This window comes from Salvelinus alpinus, chromosome 26, assembly GCF_045679555.1.
Source record: "Salvelinus alpinus chromosome 26, SLU_Salpinus.1, whole genome shotgun sequence".
Taxonomy (NCBI): domain Eukaryota; kingdom Metazoa; phylum Chordata; class Actinopteri; order Salmoniformes; family Salmonidae; genus Salvelinus; species Salvelinus alpinus.
In genome coordinates this window covers 5,582,354-5,601,333 of record NC_092111.1, presented here as the reverse complement: position 1 = coordinate 5,601,333, position 18,980 = coordinate 5,582,354, and the positions used below count along the sequence as shown (strand labels likewise).

Below are 18,980 nucleotides of genomic sequence, written 5' to 3'. Positions count from 1 at the left end.
TTTTATCCTTTTTCATTTCATTTTCTTCATTTATATCATGTTGCTTTTTCTTCCTGTGTCAACACATCATTTGTTTTTGCTGCTATGTCTGAAGAGCACATTTGTAGACCTCTTTAACAAGCTCAGAAAGGTGGATCTCGGCCAGCTGGTGGGAGGGGCCACCGCTATAGCACAGGACGAGGTAGTTAAGGCAATTTAGTGCTAAAGATGGCAGCGGTGTTATTTCCCTTGTATGAATATGGACACGCTACCAAAGTTTGAATTGACCAAAAAGACCGAAGACTTGCACAAACAGCAACAAGGATGGCAGCGGTGGGATTCGAACCCACGCCTCCAGAGAGACTGGAGCCTAAATCCAGCGCCTTAGACCACTCGGCCACGCTACCGTTCACCATCAAAAACCCCAAACTTTGTCAACTGTTCCCTAAGCCTGCTAAGCTCCCATTAATTTCGGTCTCTTCTTTTTTCTTCCTTGCTTTTTCTTCCTGTGTCAACACATTATTTGTTTTGCTGCTATGTCTGAAGAGCACTTTTATAGAGCCCTTTACTAAACTCAGAAAGGTGGATCTCGGGACAACTGGTAGGAGGACCACCGCTATAGCACAGGAAGTGGTAATTAAGGCAATGTAGTGCTAATTCAATGTGTTCTGGACTCGTGGGTTCGACTACACACAACATTTCTTATTTCCCTTGTAAGAATATTGAAACGCTACAAAAGATTGGATTGAGTAAAGAGATGCCTACACTGATGCTTTGCACAAACATTGACAACATCAAAGATTGCAGCATTGTGATACAAAGCCAATCCTCCTGAATGACTTGAGCCTAAATCCAGTGCCTTAGACCACTCTGCAACGCTACCCAGCCTCTTCCTCAAAGTCACACTTTCTCATCTGTTACCTAGTCTTGCTAAGCTCCCATTAATTTCAACCTCTTCTTTTATCCTTTTTCATTTCATTTTCTTCATTTATATCATGTTGCTTTTTCTTCCTGTGTCAACACATCATTTGTTTTTGCTGCTATGTCTGAAGAGCACATTTGTAGACCTCTTTAACAAGCTCAGAAAGGTGGATCTCGGCCAGCTGGTGGGAGGGGCCACCGCTATAGCACAGGACGAGGTAGTTAAGGCAATTTAGTGCTAAAGATGGCAGCGGTGTTATTTCCCTTGTATGAATATGGACACGCTACCAAAGTTTGAATTGACCAAAAAGACCGAAGACTTGCACAAACAGCAACAAGGATGGCAGCGGTGGGATTCGTACCCACACCTCCAGAGAGACCGGAGCCTAAATCCAGCGCCTTAAACCACTCGGGCCACGCTACCGTTCACCATCAATAACCCCAAACTTTGTCAACTGTTCCCTAAGCCTGCTAAGCTCCCATTAATTTCGGTCTCTTCTTTTTTCTTCCTTGCTTTTTCTTCCTGTGTCAACACATTATTTGTTTTGCTGCTATGTCTGAAGAGCACTTTTATAGAGCCCTTTACTAAACTCAGAAAGGTGGATCTCGGGACAACTGGTAGGAGGACCACCGCTATAGCACAGGAAGTGGTAATTAAGGCAATGTAGTGCTAATTCAATGTGTTCTGGACTCGTGGGTTCGACTACACACAACATTTCTTATTTCCCTTGTAAGAATATTGAAACGCTACAAAAGATTGGATTGAGTAAAGAGATGCCTACACTGATGCTTTGCACAAACATTGACAACATCAAAGATTGCAGCATTGTGATACAAAGCCAATCCTCCTGAATGACTTGAGCCTAAATCCAGTGCCTTAGACCACTCTGCAACGCTACCCAGCCTCTTCCTCAAAGTCACACTTTCTCATCTGTTACCTAGTCTTGCTAAGCTCCCATTAATTTCAACCTCTTCTTTTATCCTTTTTCATTTCATTTTCTTCATTTATATCATGTTGCTTTTTCTTCCTGTGTCAACACATCATTTGTTTTTGCTGCTATGTCTGAAGAGCACATTTGTAGACCTCTTTAACAAGCTCAGAAAGGTGGATCTCGGCCAGCTGGTGGGAGGGGCCACCGCTATAGCACAGGACGAGGTAGTTAAGGCAATTTAGTGCTAAAGATGGCAGCGGTGTTATTTCCCTTGTATGAATATGGAAACGCCACCAATGTTTGAATTGACCAAAAAGACCGAAGACTTGCACAAACAGCAACAAGGAAGGCAGCGGTGGGATTTGAACCCACACCTCCAGAGAGACCGGAGCCTAAATCCAGCGCCTTAAACCACTCGGCCACGCTACCGTTCACCATCAATAACCCCAAACTTTGTCAACTGTTCCCTAAGCCTGCTAAGCTCCCATTAATTTCGGTCTCTTCTTTTTTCTTCCTTGCTTTTTCTTCCTGTCTCAACACATTATTTGTTTTGCTGCTATGTCTGAAGAGCACTTTTATAGAGCCCTTTACTAAACTCAGAAAGGTGGATCTCGGGACAACTGGTAGGAGGACCACCGCTATAGCACAGGAAGTGGTAATTAAGGCAATGTAGTGCTAATTCAATGTGTTCTGGACTCGTGGGTTCGACTACACACAACATTTCTTATTTCCCTTGTAAGAATATTGAAACGCTACAAAAGATTGGATTGAGTAAAGAGATGCCTACACTGATGCTTTGCACAAACATTGACAACATCAAAGATTGCAGCATTGTGATACAAAGCCAATCCTCCTGAATGACTTGAGCCTAAATCCAGTGCCTTAGACCACTCTGCAACGCTACCCAGCCTCTTCCTCAAAGTCACACTTTCTCATCTGTTACCTAGTCTTGCTAAGCTCCCATTAATTTCAACCTCTTCTTTTATCCTTTTTCATTTCATTTTCTTCATTTATATCATGTTGCTTTTTCTTCCTGTGTCAACACATCATTTGTTTTTGCTGCTATGTCTGAAGAGCACATTTGTAGACCTCTTTAACAAGCTCAGAAAGGTGGATCTCGGCCAGCTGGTGGGAGGGGCCACCGCTATAGCACAGGACGAGGTAGTTAAGGCAATTTAGTGCTAAAGATGGCAGCGGTGTTATTTCCCTTGTATGAATATGGACACGCTACCAAAGTTTGAATTGACCAAAAAGACCGAAGACTTGCACAAACAGCAACAAGGATGGCAGCGGTGGGATTCGAACCCACACCTCCAGAGAGACCGGAGCCTAAATCCAGCGCCTTAAACCACTCGGCCACGCTACCGTTCACCATCAAAAACCCCAAACTTTGTCAACTGTTCCCTAAGCCTGCTAAGCTCCCATTAATTTCGGTCTCTTCTTTTTTCTTCCTTGCTTTTTCTTCCTGTCTCAACACATTATTTGTTTTGCTGCTATGTCTGAAGAGCACTTTTATAGAGCCCTTTACTAAACTCAGAAAGGTGGATCTCGGGACAACTGGTAGGAGGACCACCGCTATAGCACAGGAAGTGGTAATTAAGGCAATGTAGTGCTAATTCAATGTGTTCTGGACTCGTGGGTTCGACTACACACAACATTTCTTATTTCCCTTGTAAGAATATTGAAACGCTGCAAAAGATTGGATTGAGTAAAGAGATGCCTACACTGATGCTTTGCACAAACATTGACAACATCAAAGATTGCAGCATTGTGATACAAAGCCAATCCTCCAGAATGACTTGAGCCTAAATCCAGTGCCTTAGACCACTCTGCAACGCTACCCAGCCTCTTCCTCAAAGTCACACTTTCTCATCTGTTACCTAGTCTTGCTAAGCTCCCATTAATTTCAACCTCTTCTTTTATCCTTTTTCATTTCATTTTCTTCATTTATATCATGTTGCTTTTTCTTCCTGTGTCAACACATCATTTGTTTTTGCTGCTATGTCTGAAGAGCACATTTGTAGAGCACTTTAACAAGCTCAGAAAGGTGGATCTCGGCCAGCTGGTGGGAGGGGCCACCGCTATAGCACAGGACGAGGTAGTTAAGGCAATTTAGTGCTAAAGATGGCAGCGGTGTTATTTCCCTTGTATGAATATGGACACGCTACCAAAGTTTGAATTGACCAAAAAGACCGAAGACTTGCACAAACAGCAACAAGGATGGCAGCGGTGGGATTCGAACCCACGCCTCCAGAGAGACTGGAGCCTAAATCCAGCGCCTTAGACCACTCGGCCACGCTACCGTTCACCATCAAAAACCCCAAACTTTGTCAACTGTTCCCTAAGCCTGCTAAGCTCCCATTAATTTCGGTCTCTTCTTTTTTCTTCCTTGCTTTTTCTTCCTGTCTCAACACATTATTTGTTTTGCTGCTATGTCTGAAGAGCACTTTTATAGAGCCCTTTACTAAACTCAGAAAGGTGGATCTCGGGACAACTGGTAGGAGGACCACCGCTATAGCACAGGAAGTGGTAATTAAGGCAATGTAGTGCTAATTCAATGTGTTCTGGACTCGTGGGTTCGACTACACACAACATTTCTTATTTCCCTTGTAAGAATATTGAAACGCTACAAAAGATTGGATTGAGTAAAGAGATGCCTACACTGATGCTTTGCACAAACATTGACAACATCAAAGATTGCAGCATTGTGATACAAAGCCAATCCTCCTGAATGACTTGAGCCTAAATCCAGTGCCTTAGACTACTCTGCAACGCTACCCGGCCTCTTCCTCAAAGTCACACTTTCTCATCTGTTACCTAGTCTTGCTAAGCTCCCATTAATTTCAACCTCTTCTTTTATCCTTTTTCATTTCATTTTCTTCATTTATATCATGTTGCTTTTTCTTCCTGTGTCAACACATCATTTGTTTTTGCTGCTATGTCTGAAGAGCACATTTGTAGAGCACTTTACAAGCTCAGAAAGGTGGATCTCGGCCAGCTGGTGGGAGGGGCCACCGCTATAGCACAGGACGAGGTAGTTAAGGCAATTTAGTGCTAAAGATGGCAGCGGTGTTATTTCCCTTGTATGAATATGGACACGCTACCAAAGTTTGAATTGACCAAAAAGACCGAAGACTTGCACAAACAGCAACAAGGATGGCAGCGGTGGGATTCGAACCCACGCCTCCAGAGAGACTGGAGCCTAAATCCAGCGCCTTAGACCACTCGGCCACGCTACCGTTCACCATCAAAAACCCCAAACTTTGTCAACTGTTTCCTAAGCCTGCTAAGCTCCCATTAATTTCGGTCTCTTCTTTTTTCTTCCTTGCTTTTTCTTCCTGTCTCAACACATTATTTGTTTTGCTGCTATGTCTGAAGAGCACTTTTATAGAGCCCTTTACTAAACTCAGAAAGGTGGATCTCGGGACAACTGGTAGGAGGACCACCGCTATAGCACAGGAAGTGGTAATTAAGGCAATGTAGTGCTAATTCAATGTGTTCTGGACTCGTGGGTTCGACTACACACAACATTTCTTATTTCCCTTGTAAGAATATTGAAACGCTGCAAAAGATTGGATTGAGTAAAGAGATGCCTACACTGATGCTTTGCACAAACATTGACAACATCAAAGATTGCAGCATTGTGATACAAAGCCAATCCTCCAGAATGACTTGAGCCTAAATCCAGTGCCTTAGACCACTCTGCAACGCTACCCAGCCTCTTCCTCAAAGTCACACTTTCTCATCTGTTACCTAGTCTTGCTAAGCTCCCATTAATTTCAACCTCTTCTTTTATCCTTTTTCATTTCATTTTCTTCATTTATATCATGTTGCTTTTTCTTCCTGTGTCAACACATCATTTGTTTTTGCTGCTATGTCTGAAGAGCACATTTGTAGACCTCTTTAACAAGCTCAGAAAGGTGGATCTCGGCCAGCTGGTGGGAGGGGCCACCGCTATAGCACAGGACGAGGTAGTTAAGGCAATTTAGTGCTAAAGATGGCAGCGGTGTTATTTCCCTTGTATGAATATGGACACGCTACCAAAGTTTGAATTGACCAAAAAGACCGAAGACTTGCACAAACAGCAACAAGGATGGCAGCGGTGGGATTCGAACCCACGCCTCCAGAGAGACTGGAGCCTAAATCCAGCGCCTTAGACCACTCGGCCACGCTACCGTTCACCATCAAAAACCCCAAACTTTGTCAACTGTTCCCTAAGCCTGCTAAGCTCCCATTAATTTCGGTCTCTTCTTTTTTCTTCCTTGCTTTTTCTTCCTGTCTCAACACATTATTTGTTTTGCTGCTATGTCTGAAGAGCACTTTTATAGAGCCCTTTACTAAACTCAGAAAGGTGGATCTCGGGACAACTGGTAGGAGGACCACCGCTATAGCACAGGAAGTGGTAATTAAGGCAATGTAGTGCTAATTCAATGTGTTCTGGACTCGTGGGTTCGACTACACACAACATTTCTTATTTCCCTTGTAAGAATATTGAAACGCTGCAAAAGATTGGATTGAGTAAAGAGATGCCTACACTGATGCTTTGCACAAACATTGACAACATCAAAGATTGCAGCATTGTGATACAAAGCCAATCCTCCAGAATGACTTGAGCCTAAATCCAGTGCCTTAGACCACTCTGCAACGCTACCCAGCCTCTTCCTCAAAGTCACACTTTCTCATCTGTTACCTAGTCTTGCTAAGCTCCCATTAATTTCAACCTCTTCTTTTATCCTTTTTCATTTCATTTTCTTCATTTATATCATGTTGCTTTTTCTTCCTGTGTCAACACATCATTTGTTTTTGCTGCTATGTCTGAAGAGCACATTTGTAGAGCACTTTAACAAGCTCAGAAAGGTGGATCTCGGCCAGCTGGTGGGAGGGGCCACCGCTATAGCACAGGACGAGGTAGTTAAGGCAATTTAGTGCTAAAGATGGCAGCGGTGTTATTTCCCTTGTATGAATATGGACACGCTACCAAAGTTTGAATTGACCAAAAAGACCGAAGACTTGCACAAACAGCAACAAGGATGGCAGCGGTGGGATTCGAACCCACGCCTCCAGAGAGACTGGAGCCTAAATCCAGCGCCTTAGACCACTCGGCCACGCTACCGTTCACCATCAAAAACCCCAAACTTTGTCAACTGTTCCCTAAGCCTGCTAAGCTCCCATTAATTTCGGTCTCTTCTTTTTTCTTCCTTGCTTTTTCTTCCTGTCTCAACACATTATTTGTTTTGCTGCTATGTCTGAAGAGCACTTTTATAGAGCCCTTTACTAAACTCAGAAAGGTGGATCTCGGGACAACTGGTAGGAGGACCACCGCTATAGCACAGGAAGTGGTAATTAAGGCAATGTAGTGCTAATTCAATGTGTTCTGGACTCGTGGGTTCGACTACACACAACATTTCTTATTTCCCTTGTAAGAATATTGAAACGCTACAAAAGATTGGATTGAGTAAAGAGATGCCTACACTGATGCTTTGCACAAACATTGACAACATCAAAGATTGCAGCATTGTGATACAAAGCCAATCCTCCTGAATGACTTGAGCCTAAATCCAGTGCCTTAGACTACTCTGCAACGCTACCCGGCCTCTTCCTCAAAGTCACACTTTCTCATCTGTTACCTAGTCTTGCTAAGCTCCCATTAATTTCAACCTCTTCTTTTATCCTTTTTCATTTCATTTTCTTCATTTATATCATGTTGCTTTTTCTTCCTGTGTCAACACATCATTTGTTTTTGCTGCTATGTCTGAAGAGCACATTTGTAGAGCACTTTACAAGCTCAGAAAGGTGGATCTCGGCCAGCTGGTGGGAGGGGCCACCGCTATAGCACAGGACGAGGTAGTTAAGGCAATTTAGTGCTAAAGATGGCAGCGGTGTTATTTCCCTTGTATGAATATGGACACGCTACCAAAGTTTGAATTGACCAAAAAGACCGAAGACTTGCACAAACAGCAACAAGGATGGCAGCGGTGGGATTCGAACCCACGCCTCCAGAGAGACTGGAGCCTAAATCCAGCGCCTTAGACCACTCGGCCACGCTACCGTTCACCATCAAAAACCCCAAACTTTGTCAACTGTTCCCTAAGCCTGCTAAGCTCCCATTAATTTCGGTCTCTTCTTTTTTCTTCCTTGCTTTTTCTTCCTGTCTCAACACATTATTTGTTTTGCTGCTATGTCTGAAGAGCACTTTTATAGAGCCCTTTACTAAACTCAGAAAGGTGGATCTCGGGACAACTGGTAGGAGGACCACCGCTATAGCACAGGAAGTGGTAATTAAGGCAATGTAGTGCTAATTCAATGTGTTCTGGACTCGTGGGTTCGACTACACACAACATTTCTTATTTCCCTTGTAAGAATATTGAAACGCTGCAAAAGATTGGATTGAGTAAAGAGATGCCTACACTGATGCTTTGCACAAACATTGACAACATCAAAGATTGCAGCATTGTGATACAAAGCCAATCCTCCAGAATGACTTGAGCCTAAATCCAGTGCCTTAGACCACTCTGCAACGCTACCCAGCCTCTTCCTCAAAGTCACACTTTCTCATCTGTTACCTAGTCTTGCTAAGCTCCCATTAATTTCAACCTCTTCTTTTATCCTTTTTCATTTCATTTTCTTCATTTATATCATGTTGCTTTTTCTTCCTGTGTCAACACATCATTTGTTTTTGCTGCTATGTCTGAAGAGCACATTTGTAGACCTCTTTAACAAGCTCAGAAAGGTGGATCTCGGCCAGCTGGTGGGAGGGGCCACCGCTATAGCACAGGACGAGGTAGTTAAGGCAATTTAGTGCTAAAGATGGCAGCGGTGTTATTTCCCTTGTATGAATATGGACACGCTACCAAAGTTTGAATTGACCAAAAAGACCGAAGACTTGCACAAACAGCAACAAGGATGGCAGCGGTGGGATTCGAACCCACGCCTCCAGAGAGACTGGAGCCTAAATCCAGCGCCTTAGACCACTCGGCCACGCTACCGTTCACCATCAAAAACCCCAAACTTTGTCAACTGTTCCCTAAGCCTGCTAAGCTCCCATTAATTTCGGTCTCTTCTTTTTTCTTCCTTGCTTTTTCTTCCTGTCTCAACACATTATTTGTTTTGCTGCTATGTCTGAAGAGCACTTTTATAGAGCCCTTTACTAAACTCAGAAAGGTGGATCTCGGGACAACTGGTAGGAGGACCACCGCTATAGCACAGGAAGTGGTAATTAAGGCAATGTAGTGCTAATTCAATGTGTTCTGGACTCGTGGGTTCGACTACACACAACATTTCTTATTTCCCTTGTAAGAATATTGAAACGCTGCAAAAGATTGGATTGAGTAAAGAGATGCCTACACTGATGCTTTGCACAAACATTGACAACATCAAAGATTGCAGCATTGTGATACAAAGCCAATCCTCCAGAATGACTTGAGCCTAAATCCAGTGCCTTAGACCACTCTGCAACGCTACCCAGCCTCTTCCTCAAAGTCACACTTTCTCATCTGTTACCTAGTCTTGCTAAGCTCCCATTAATTTCAACCTCTTCTTTTATCCTTTTTCATTTCATTTTCTTCATTTATATCATGTTGCTTTTTCTTCCTGTGTCAACACATCATTTGTTTTTGCTGCTATGTCTGAAGAGCACATTTGTAGAGCACTTTAACAAGCTCAGAAAGGTGGATCTCGGCCAGCTGGTGGGAGGGGCCACCGCTATAGCACAGGACGAGGTAGTTAAGGCAATTTAGTGCTAAAGATGGCAGCGGTGTTATTTCCCTTGTATGAATATGGACACGCTACCAAAGTTTGAATTGACCAAAAAGACCGAAGACTTGCACAAACAGCAACAAGGATGGCAGCGGTGGGATTCGAACCCACGCCTCCAGAGAGACTGGAGCCTAAATCCAGCGCCTTAGACCACTCGGCCACGCTACCGTTCACCATCAAAAACCCCAAACTTTGTCAACTGTTCCCTAAGCCTGCTAAGCTCCCATTAATTTCGGTCTCTTCTTTTTTCTTCCTTGCTTTTTCTTCCTGTCTCAACACATTATTTGTTTTGCTGCTATGTCTGAAGAGCACTTTTATAGAGCCCTTTACTAAACTCAGAAAGGTGGATCTCGGGACAACTGGTAGGAGGACCACCGCTATAGCACAGGAAGTGGTAATTAAGGCAATGTAGTGCTAATTCAATGTGTTCTGGACTCGTGGGTTCGACTACACACAACATTTCTTATTTCCCTTGTAAGAATATTGAAACGCTGCAAAAGATTGGATTGAGTAAAGAGATGCCTACACTGATGCTTTGCACAAACATTGACAACATCAAAGATTGCAGCATTGTGATACAAAGCCAATCCTCCAGAATGACTTGAGCCTAAATCCAGTGCCTTAGACCACTCTGCAACGCTACCCAGCCTCTTCCTCAAAGTCACACTTTCTCATCTGTTACCTAGTCTTGCTAAGCTCCCATTAATTTCAACCTCTTCTTTTATCCTTTTTCATTTCATTTTCTTCATTTATATCATGTTGCTTTTTCTTCCTGTGTCAACACATCATTTGTTTTTGCTGCTATGTCTGAAGAGCACATTTGTAGACCTCTTTAACAAGCTCAGAAAGGTGGATCTCGGCCAGCTGGTGGGAGGGGCCACCGCTATAGCACAGGACGAGGTAGTTAAGGCAATTTAGTGCTAAAGATGGCAGCGGTGTTATTTCCCTTGTATGAATATGGACACGCTACCAAAGTTTGAATTGACCAAAAAGACCGAAGACTTGCACAAACAGCAACAAGGATGGCAGCGGTGGGATTCGAACCCACGCCTCCAGAGAGACTGGAGCCTAAATCCAGCGCCTTAGACCACTCGGCCACGCTACCGTTCACCATCAAAAACCCCAAACTTTGTCAACTGTTCCCTAAGCCTGCTAAGCTCCCATTAATTTCGGTCTCTTCTTTTTTCTTCCTTGCTTTTTCTTCCTGTCTCAACACATTATTTGTTTTGCTGCTATGTCTGAAGAGCACTTTTATAGAGCCCTTTACTAAACTCAGAAAGGTGGATCTCGGGACAACTGGTAGGAGGACCACCGCTATAGCACAGGAAGTGGTAATTAAGGCAATGTAGTGCTAATTCAATGTGTTCTGGACTCGTGGGTTCGACTACACACAACATTTCTTATTTCCCTTGTAAGAATATTGAAACGCTGCAAAAGATTGGATTGAGTAAAGAGATGCCTACACTGATGCTTTGCACAAACATTGACAACATCAAAGATTGCAGCATTGTGATACAAAGCCAATCCTCCAGAATGACTTGAGCCTAAATCCAGTGCCTTAGACCACTCTGCAACGCTACCCAGCCTCTTCCTCAAAGTCACACTTTCTCATCTGTTACCTAGTCTTGCTAAGCTCCCATTAATTTCAACCTCTTCTTTTATCCTTTTTCATTTCATTTTCTTCATTTATATCATGTTGCTTTTTCTTCCTGTGTCAACACATCATTTGTTTTTGCTGCTATGTCTGAAGAGCACATTTGTAGACCTCTTTAACAAGCTCAGAAAGGTGGATCTCGGCCAGCTGGTGGGAGGGGCCACCGCTATAGCACAGGACGAGGTAGTTAAGGCAATTTAGTGCTAAAGATGGCAGCGGTGTTATTTCCCTTGTATGAATATGGACACGCTACCAAAGTTTGAATTGACCAAAAAGACCGAAGACTTGCACAAACAGCAACAAGGATGGCAGCGGTGGGATTCGAACCCACGCCTCCAGAGAGACTGGAGCCTAAATCCAGCGCCTTAGACCACTCGGCCACGCTACCGTTCACCATCAAAAACCCCAAACTTTGTCAACTGTTCCCTAAGCCTGCTAAGCTCCCATTAATTTCGGTCTCTTCTTTTTTCTTCCTTGCTTTTTCTTCCTGTGTCAACACATTATTTGTTTTGCTGCTATGTCTGAAGAGCACTTTTATAGAGCCCTTTACTAAACTCAGAAAGGTGGATCTCGGGACAACTGGTAGGAGGACCACCGCTATAGCACAGGAAGTGGTAATTAAGGCAATGTAGTGCTAATTCAATGTGTTCTGGACTCGTGGGTTCGACTACACACAACATTTCTTATTTCCCTTGTAAGAATATTGAAACGCTACAAAAGATTGGATTGAGTAAAGAGATGCCTACACTGATGCTTTGCACAAACATTGACAACATCAAAGATTGCAGCATTGTGATACAAAGCCAATCCTCCTGAATGACTTGAGCCTAAATCCAGTGCCTTAGACCACTCTGCAACGCTACCCAGCCTCTTCCTCAAAGTCACACTTTCTCATCTGTTACCTAGTCTTGCTAAGCTCCCATTAATTTCAACCTCTTCTTTTATCCTTTTTCATTTCATTTTCTTCATTTATATCATGTTGCTTTTTCTTCCTGTGTCAACACATCATTTGTTTTTGCTGCTATGTCTGAAGAGCACATTTGTAGAGCACTTTAACAAGCTCAGAAAGGTGGATCTCGGCCAGCTGGTGGGAGGGGCCACCGCTATAGCACAGGACGAGGTAGTTAAGGCAATTTAGTGCTAAAGATGGCAGCGGTGTTATTTCCCTTGTATGAATATGGACACGCTACCAAAGTTTGAATTGACCAAAAAGACCGAAGACTTGCACAAACAGCAACAAGGATGGCAGCGGTGGGATTCGAACCCACGCCTCCAGAGAGACTGGAGCCTAAATCCAGCGCCTTAGACCACTCGGCCACGCTACCGTTCACCATCAAAAACCCCAAACTTTGTCAACTGTTCCCTAAGCCTGCTAAGCTCCCATTAATTTCGGTCTCTTCTTTTTTCTTCCTTGCTTTTTCTTCCTGTCTCAACACATTATTTGTTTTGCTGCTATGTCTGAAGAGCACTTTTATAGAGCCCTTTCCTAAACTCAGAAAGGTGGATCTCGGGACAACTGGTAGGAGGACCACCGCTATAGCACAGGAAGTGGTAATTAAGGCAATGTAGTGCTAATTCAATGTGTTCTGGACTCGTGGGTTCGACTACACACAACATTTCTTATTTCCCTTGTAAGAATATTGAAACGCTGCAAAAGATTGGATTGAGTAAAGAGATGCCTACACTGATGCTTTGCACAAACATTGACAACATCAAAGATTGCAGCATTGTGATACAAAGCCAATCCTCCTGAATGACTTGAGCCTAAATCCAGTGCCTTAGACCACTCTGCAACGCTACCCAGCCTCTTCCTCAGTCACACTTTCTCATCTGTTACCTAGTCTTGCTAAGCTCCCATTAATTTCAACCTCTTCTTTTATCCTTTTTCATTTCATTTTCTTCATTTATATCATGTTGCTTTTTCTTCCTGTGTCAACACATCATTTGTTTTTGCTGCTATGTCTGAAGAGCACATTTGTAGACCTCTTTAACAAGCTCAGAAAGGTGGATCTCGGCCAGCTGGTGGGAGGGGCCACCGCTATAGCACAGGACGAGGTAGTTAAGGCAATTTAGTGCTAAAGATGGCAGCGGTGTTATTTCCCTTGTATGAATATGGACACGCTACCAAAGTTTGAATTGACCAAAAAGACCGAAGACTTGCACAAACAGCAACAAGGATGGCAGCGGTGGGATTCGAACCCACGCCTCCAGAGAGACTGGAGCCTAAATCCAGCGCCTTAGACCACTCGGCCACGCTACCGTTCACCATCAAAAACCCCAAACTTTGTCAACTGTTCCCTAAGCCTGCTAAGCTCCCATTAATTTCGGTCTCTTCTTTTTTCTTCCTTGCTTTTTCTTCCTGTGTCAACACATTATTTGTTTTGCTGCTATGTCTGAAGAGCACTTTTATAGAGCCCTTTACTAAACTCAGAAAGGTGGATCTCGGGACAACTGGTAGGAGGACCACCGCTATAGCACAGGAAGTGGTAATTAAGGCAATGTAGTGCTAATTCAATGTGTTCTGGACTCGTGGGTTCGACTACACACAACATTTCTTATTTCCCTTGTAAGAATATTGAAACGCTACAAAAGATTGGATTGAGTAAAGAGATGCCTACACTGATGCTTTGCACAAACATTGACAACATCAAAGATTGCAGCATTGTGATACAAAGCCAATCCTCCAGAATGACTTGAGCCTAAATCCAGTGCCTTAGACCACTCTGCAACGCTACCCAGCCTCTTCCTCAAAGTCACACTTTCTCATCTGTTACCTAGTCTTGCTAAGCTCCCATTAATTTCAACCTCTTCTTTTATCCTTTTTCATTTCATTTTCTTCATTTATATCATGTTGCTTTTTCTTCCTGTGTCAACACATCATTTGTTTTTGCTGCTATGTCTGAAGAGCACATTTGTAGAGCACTTTACAAGCTCAGAAAGGTGGATCTCGGCCAGCTGGTGGGAGGGGCCACCGCTATAGCACAGGACGAGGTAGTTAAGGCAATTTAGTGCTAAAGATGGCAGCGGTGTTATTTCCCTTGTATGAATATGGACACGCTACCAAAGTTTGAATTGACCAAAAAGACCGAAGACTTGCACAAACAGCAACAAGGATGGCAGCGGTGGGATTCGAACCCACGCCTCCAGAGAGACTGGAGCCTAAATCCAGCGCCTTAGACCACTCGGCCACGCTACCGTTCACCATCAAAAACCCCAAACTTTGTCAACTGTTTCCTAAGCCTGCTAAGCTCCCATTAATTTCGGTCTCTTCTTTTTTCTTCCTTGCTTTTTCTTCCTGTCTCAACACATTATTTGTTTTGCTGCTATGTCTGAAGAGCACTTTTATAGAGCCCTTTACTAAACTCAGAAAGGTGGATCTCGGGACAACTGGTAGGAGGACCACCGCTATAGCACAGGAAGTGGTAATTAAGGCAATGTAGTGCTAATTCAATGTGTTCTGGACTCGTGGGTTCGACTACACACAACATTTCTTATTTCCCTTGTAAGAATATTGAAACGCTGCAAAAGATTGGATTGAGTAAAGAGATGCCTACACTGATGCTTTGCACAAACATTGACAACATCAAAGATTGCAGCATTGTGATACAAAGCCAATCCTCCAGAATGACTTGAGCCTAAATCCAGTGCCTTAGACCACTCTGCAACGCTACCCAGCCTCTTCCTCAAAGTCACACTTTCTCATCTGTTACCTAGTCTTGCTAAGCTCCCATTAATTTCAACCTCTTCTTTTATCCTTTTTCATTTCATTTTCTTCATTTATATCATGTTGCTTTTTCTTCCTGTGTCAACACATCATTTGTTTTTGCTGCTATGTCTGAAGAGCACATTTGTAGACCTCTTTAACAAGCTCAGAAAGGTGGATCTCGGCCAGCTGGTGGGAGGGGCCACCGCTATAGCACAGGACGAGGTAGTTAAGGCAATTTAGTGCTAAAGATGGCAGCGGTGTTATTTCCCTTGTATGAATATGGACACGCTACCAAAGTTTGAATTGACCAAAAAGACCGAAGACTTGCACAAACAGCAACAAGGATGGCAGCGGTGGGATTCGAACCCACGCCTCCAGAGAGACTGGAGCCTAAATCCAGCGCCTTAGACCACTCGGCCACGCTACCGTTCACCATCAAAAACCCCAAACTTTGTCAACTGTTCCCTAAGCCTGCTAAGCTCCCATTAATTTCGGTCTCTTCTTTTTTCTTCCTTGCTTTTTCTTCCTGTCTCAACACATTATTTGTTTTGCTGCTATGTCTGAAGAGCACTTTTATAGAGCCCTTTACTAAACTCAGAAAGGTGGATCTCGGGACAACTGGTAGGAGGACCACCGCTATAGCACAGGAAGTGGTAATTAAGGCAATGTAGTGCTAATTCAATGTGTTCTGGACTCGTGGGTTCGACTACACACAACATTTCTTATTTCCCTTGTAAGAATATTGAAACGCTGCAAAAGATTGGATTGAGTAAAGAGATGCCTACACTGATGCTTTGCACAAACATTGACAACATCAAAGATTGCAGCATTGTGATACAAAGCCAATCCTCCAGAATGACTTGAGCCTAAATCCAGTGCCTTAGACCACTCTGCAACGCTACCCAGCCTCTTCCTCAAAGTCACACTTTCTCATCTGTTACCTAGTCTTGCTAAGCTCCCATTAATTTCAACCTCTTCTTTTATCCTTTTTCATTTCATTTTCTTCATTTATATCATGTTGCTTTTTCTTCCTGTGTCAACACATCATTTGTTTTTGCTGCTATGTCTGAAGAGCACATTTGTAGACCTCTTTAACAAGCTCAGAAAGGTGGATCTCGGCCAGCTGGTGGGAGGGGCCACCGCTATAGCACAGGACGAGGTAGTTAAGGCAATTTAGTGCTAAAGATGGCAGCGGTGTTATTTCCCTTGTATGAATATGGACACGCTACCAAAGTTTGAATTGACCAAAAAGACCGAAGACTTGCACAAACAGCAACAAGGATGGCAGCGGTGGGATTCGAACCCACGCCTCCAGAGAGACTGGAGCCTAAATCCAGCGCCTTAGACCACTCGGCCACGCTACCGTTCACCATCAAAAACCCCAAACTTTGTCAACTGTTCCCTAAGCCTGCTAAGCTCCCATTAATTTCGGTCTCTTCTTTTTTCTTCCTTGCTTTTTCTTCCTGTGTCAACACATTATTTGTTTTGCTGCTATGTCTGAAGAGCACTTTTATAGAGCCCTTTACTAAACTCAGAAAGGTGGATCTCGGGACAACTGGTAGGAGGACCACCGCTATAGCACAGGAAGTGGTAATTAAGGCAATGTAGTGCTAATTCAATGTGTTCTGGACTCGTGGGTTCGACTACACACAACATTTCTTATTTCCCTTGTAAGAATATTGAAACGCTGCAAAAGATTGGATTGAGTAAAGAGATGCCTACACTGATGCTTTGCACAAACATTGACAACATCAAAGATTGCAGCATTGTGATACAAAGCCAATCCTCCAGAATGACTTGAGCCTAAATCCAGTGCCTTAGACCACTCTGCAACGCTACCCAGCCTCTTCCTCAAAGTCACACTTTCTCATCTGTTACCTAGTCTTGCTAAGCTCCCATTAATTTCAACCTCTTCTTTTATCCTTTTTCATTTCATTTTCTTCATTTATATCATGTTGCTTTTTCTTCCTGTGTCAACACATCATTTGTTTTTGCTGCTATGTCTGAAGAGCACATTTGTAGACCTCTTTAACAAGCTCAGAAAGGTGGATCTCGGCCAGCTGGTGGGAGGGGCCACCGCTATAGCACAGGACGAGGTAGTTAAGGCAATTTAGTGCTAAAGATGGCAGCGGTGTTATTTCCCTTGTATGAATATGGACACGCTACCAAAGTTTGAATTGACCAAAAAGACCGAAGACTTGCACAAACAGCAACAAGGATGGCAGCGGTGGGATTCGAACCCACGCCTCCAGAGAGACTGGAGCCTAAATCCAGCGCCTTAGACCACTCGGCCACGCTACCGTTCACCATCAAAAACCCCAAACTTTGTCAACTGTTCCCTAAGCCTGCTAAGCTCCCATTAATTTCGGTCTCTTCTTTTTTCTTCCTTGCTTTTTCTTCCTGTCTCAACACATTATTTGTTTTGCTGCTATGTCTGAAGAGCACTTTTATAGAGCCCTTTACTAAACTCAGAAAGGTGGATCTCGGGACAACTGGTAGGAGGACCACCGCTATAGCACAGGAAGTGGTAATTAAGGCAATGTAGTGCTAATTCAATGTGTTCTGGACTCGTGGGTTCGACTACACACAACATTTCTTATTTCCCTTGTAAGAATATTGAAACGCTACAAAAGATTGGATTGAGTAAAGAGATGCCTACACTGATGCTTTGCACAAACATTGACAACATCAAAGATTGCAGCATTGTGATACAAAGCCAATCCTCCAGAATGACTTGAGCCTAAATCCAGTGCCTTAGACCACTCTGCAACGCTACCCAGCCTCTTCCTCAAAGTCACACTTTCTCATCTGTTACCTAGTCTTGCTAAGCTCCCATTAATTTCAACCTCTTCTTTTATCCTTTTTCATTTCATTTTCTTCATTTATATCATGTTGCTTTTTCTTCCTGTGTCAACACATCATTTGTTTTTGCTGCTATGTCTGAAGAGCACATTTGTAGACCTCTTTAACAAGCTCAGAAAGGTGGATCTCGGCCAGCTGGTGGGAGGGGCCACCGCTATAGCACAGGACGAGGTAGTTAAGGCAATTTAGTGCTAAAGATGGCAGCGGTGTTATTTCCCTTGTATGAATATGGACACGCTACCAAAGTTTGAATTGACCAAAAAGACCGAAGACTTGCACAAACAGCAACAAGGATGGCAGCGGTGGGATTCGAACCCACGCCTCCAGAGAGACTGGAGCCTAAATCCAGCGCCTTAGACCACTCGGCCACGCTACCGTTCACCATCAAAAACCCCAAACTTTGTCAACTGTTCCCTAAGCCTGCTAAGCTCCCATTAATTTCGGTCTCTTCTTTTTTCTTCCTTGCTTTTTCTTCCTGTCTCAACACATTATTTGTTTTGCTGCTATGTCTGAAGAGCACTTTTATAGAGCCCTTTACTAAACTCAGAAAGGTGGATCTCGGGACAACTGGTAGGAGGACCACCGCTATAGCACAGGAAGTGGTAATTAAGGCAATGTAGTGCTAATTCAATGTGTTCTGGACTCGTGGGTTCGACTACACACAACATTTCTTATTTCCCTTGTAAGAATATTGAAACGCTGCAAAAGATTGGATTGAGTAAAGAGATGCCTACACTGATGCTTTGCACAAACATTGACAACATCAAAGATTGCAGCATTGTGATACAAAGCCAATCCTCCAGAATGACTTGAGCCTAAATCCAGTGCCTTAGACCACTCTGCAACGCTACCCAGCCTCTTCCTCAAAGTCACACTTTCTCATCTGTTACCTAGTCTTGCTAAGCTCCCATTAATTTCAACCTCTTCTTTTATCCTTTTTCATTTCATTTTCTTCATTTATATCATGTTGCTTTTTCTTCCTGTGTCAACACATCATTTGTTTTTGCTGCTATGTCTGAAGAGCACATTTGTAGACCTCTTTAACAAGCTCAGAAAGGTGGATCTCGGCCAGCTGGTGGGAGGGGCCACCGCTATAGCACAGGACGAGGTAGTTAAGGCAATTTAGTGCTAAAGATGGCAGCGGTGTTATTTCCCTTGTATGAATATGGAA

At 43.5% G+C, this 18,980-nt stretch overlaps 20 non-coding genes across 20 annotated transcripts; all 20 read right to left on the bottom strand.

Annotated features, from left to right (window-relative positions):
* Window positions 1-304: 304 nt before the first annotated feature.
* trnal-uag (transfer RNA leucine (anticodon UAG)) lies at window positions 305-386 on the bottom strand. Its single transcript has one exon. It is a non-coding gene; the product is annotated as a tRNA-Leu (tRNA).
* Window positions 387-1,241: 855 nt separating this feature from the next.
* trnal-uag (transfer RNA leucine (anticodon UAG)) lies at window positions 1,242-1,324 on the bottom strand. Its single transcript has one exon. It is a non-coding gene; the product is annotated as a tRNA-Leu (tRNA).
* An 855-nt stretch (window positions 1,325-2,179) lies between these two features.
* Window positions 2,180-2,261, bottom strand: trnal-uag (transfer RNA leucine (anticodon UAG)). The gene has a single exon. It is a non-coding gene; the product is annotated as a tRNA-Leu (tRNA).
* An 855-nt stretch (window positions 2,262-3,116) lies between these two features.
* trnal-uag (transfer RNA leucine (anticodon UAG)) lies at window positions 3,117-3,198 on the bottom strand. Its single transcript has one exon. It is a non-coding gene; the product is annotated as a tRNA-Leu (tRNA).
* Window positions 3,199-4,053: 855 nt separating this feature from the next.
* Window positions 4,054-4,135, bottom strand: trnal-uag (transfer RNA leucine (anticodon UAG)). The gene has a single exon. It is a non-coding gene; the product is annotated as a tRNA-Leu (tRNA).
* An 854-nt stretch (window positions 4,136-4,989) lies between these two features.
* Window positions 4,990-5,071, bottom strand: trnal-uag (transfer RNA leucine (anticodon UAG)). The gene has a single exon. It is a non-coding gene; the product is annotated as a tRNA-Leu (tRNA).
* An 855-nt stretch (window positions 5,072-5,926) lies between these two features.
* Window positions 5,927-6,008, bottom strand: trnal-uag (transfer RNA leucine (anticodon UAG)). The gene has a single exon. It is a non-coding gene; the product is annotated as a tRNA-Leu (tRNA).
* Window positions 6,009-6,863: 855 nt separating this feature from the next.
* On the bottom strand, window positions 6,864-6,945 carry trnal-uag (transfer RNA leucine (anticodon UAG)). Its single transcript has one exon. It is a non-coding gene; the product is annotated as a tRNA-Leu (tRNA).
* Window positions 6,946-7,799: 854 nt separating this feature from the next.
* On the bottom strand, window positions 7,800-7,881 carry trnal-uag (transfer RNA leucine (anticodon UAG)). Its single transcript has one exon. It is a non-coding gene; the product is annotated as a tRNA-Leu (tRNA).
* Window positions 7,882-8,736: 855 nt separating this feature from the next.
* Window positions 8,737-8,818, bottom strand: trnal-uag (transfer RNA leucine (anticodon UAG)). The gene has a single exon. It is a non-coding gene; the product is annotated as a tRNA-Leu (tRNA).
* An 855-nt stretch (window positions 8,819-9,673) lies between these two features.
* On the bottom strand, window positions 9,674-9,755 carry trnal-uag (transfer RNA leucine (anticodon UAG)). The gene has a single exon. It is a non-coding gene; the product is annotated as a tRNA-Leu (tRNA).
* An 855-nt stretch (window positions 9,756-10,610) lies between these two features.
* trnal-uag (transfer RNA leucine (anticodon UAG)) lies at window positions 10,611-10,692 on the bottom strand. Its single transcript has one exon. It is a non-coding gene; the product is annotated as a tRNA-Leu (tRNA).
* An 855-nt stretch (window positions 10,693-11,547) lies between these two features.
* On the bottom strand, window positions 11,548-11,629 carry trnal-uag (transfer RNA leucine (anticodon UAG)). The gene has a single exon. It is a non-coding gene; the product is annotated as a tRNA-Leu (tRNA).
* An 855-nt stretch (window positions 11,630-12,484) lies between these two features.
* Window positions 12,485-12,566, bottom strand: trnal-uag (transfer RNA leucine (anticodon UAG)). The gene has a single exon. It is a non-coding gene; the product is annotated as a tRNA-Leu (tRNA).
* An 853-nt stretch (window positions 12,567-13,419) lies between these two features.
* trnal-uag (transfer RNA leucine (anticodon UAG)) lies at window positions 13,420-13,501 on the bottom strand. Its single transcript has one exon. It is a non-coding gene; the product is annotated as a tRNA-Leu (tRNA).
* Window positions 13,502-14,355: 854 nt separating this feature from the next.
* On the bottom strand, window positions 14,356-14,437 carry trnal-uag (transfer RNA leucine (anticodon UAG)). The gene has a single exon. It is a non-coding gene; the product is annotated as a tRNA-Leu (tRNA).
* An 855-nt stretch (window positions 14,438-15,292) lies between these two features.
* Window positions 15,293-15,374, bottom strand: trnal-uag (transfer RNA leucine (anticodon UAG)). The gene has a single exon. It is a non-coding gene; the product is annotated as a tRNA-Leu (tRNA).
* An 855-nt stretch (window positions 15,375-16,229) lies between these two features.
* Window positions 16,230-16,311, bottom strand: trnal-uag (transfer RNA leucine (anticodon UAG)). The gene has a single exon. It is a non-coding gene; the product is annotated as a tRNA-Leu (tRNA).
* An 855-nt stretch (window positions 16,312-17,166) lies between these two features.
* trnal-uag (transfer RNA leucine (anticodon UAG)) lies at window positions 17,167-17,248 on the bottom strand. Its single transcript has one exon. It is a non-coding gene; the product is annotated as a tRNA-Leu (tRNA).
* Window positions 17,249-18,103: 855 nt separating this feature from the next.
* trnal-uag (transfer RNA leucine (anticodon UAG)) lies at window positions 18,104-18,185 on the bottom strand. The gene has a single exon. It is a non-coding gene; the product is annotated as a tRNA-Leu (tRNA).
* Between the last annotated feature and the right edge of the window lie 795 nt (window positions 18,186-18,980).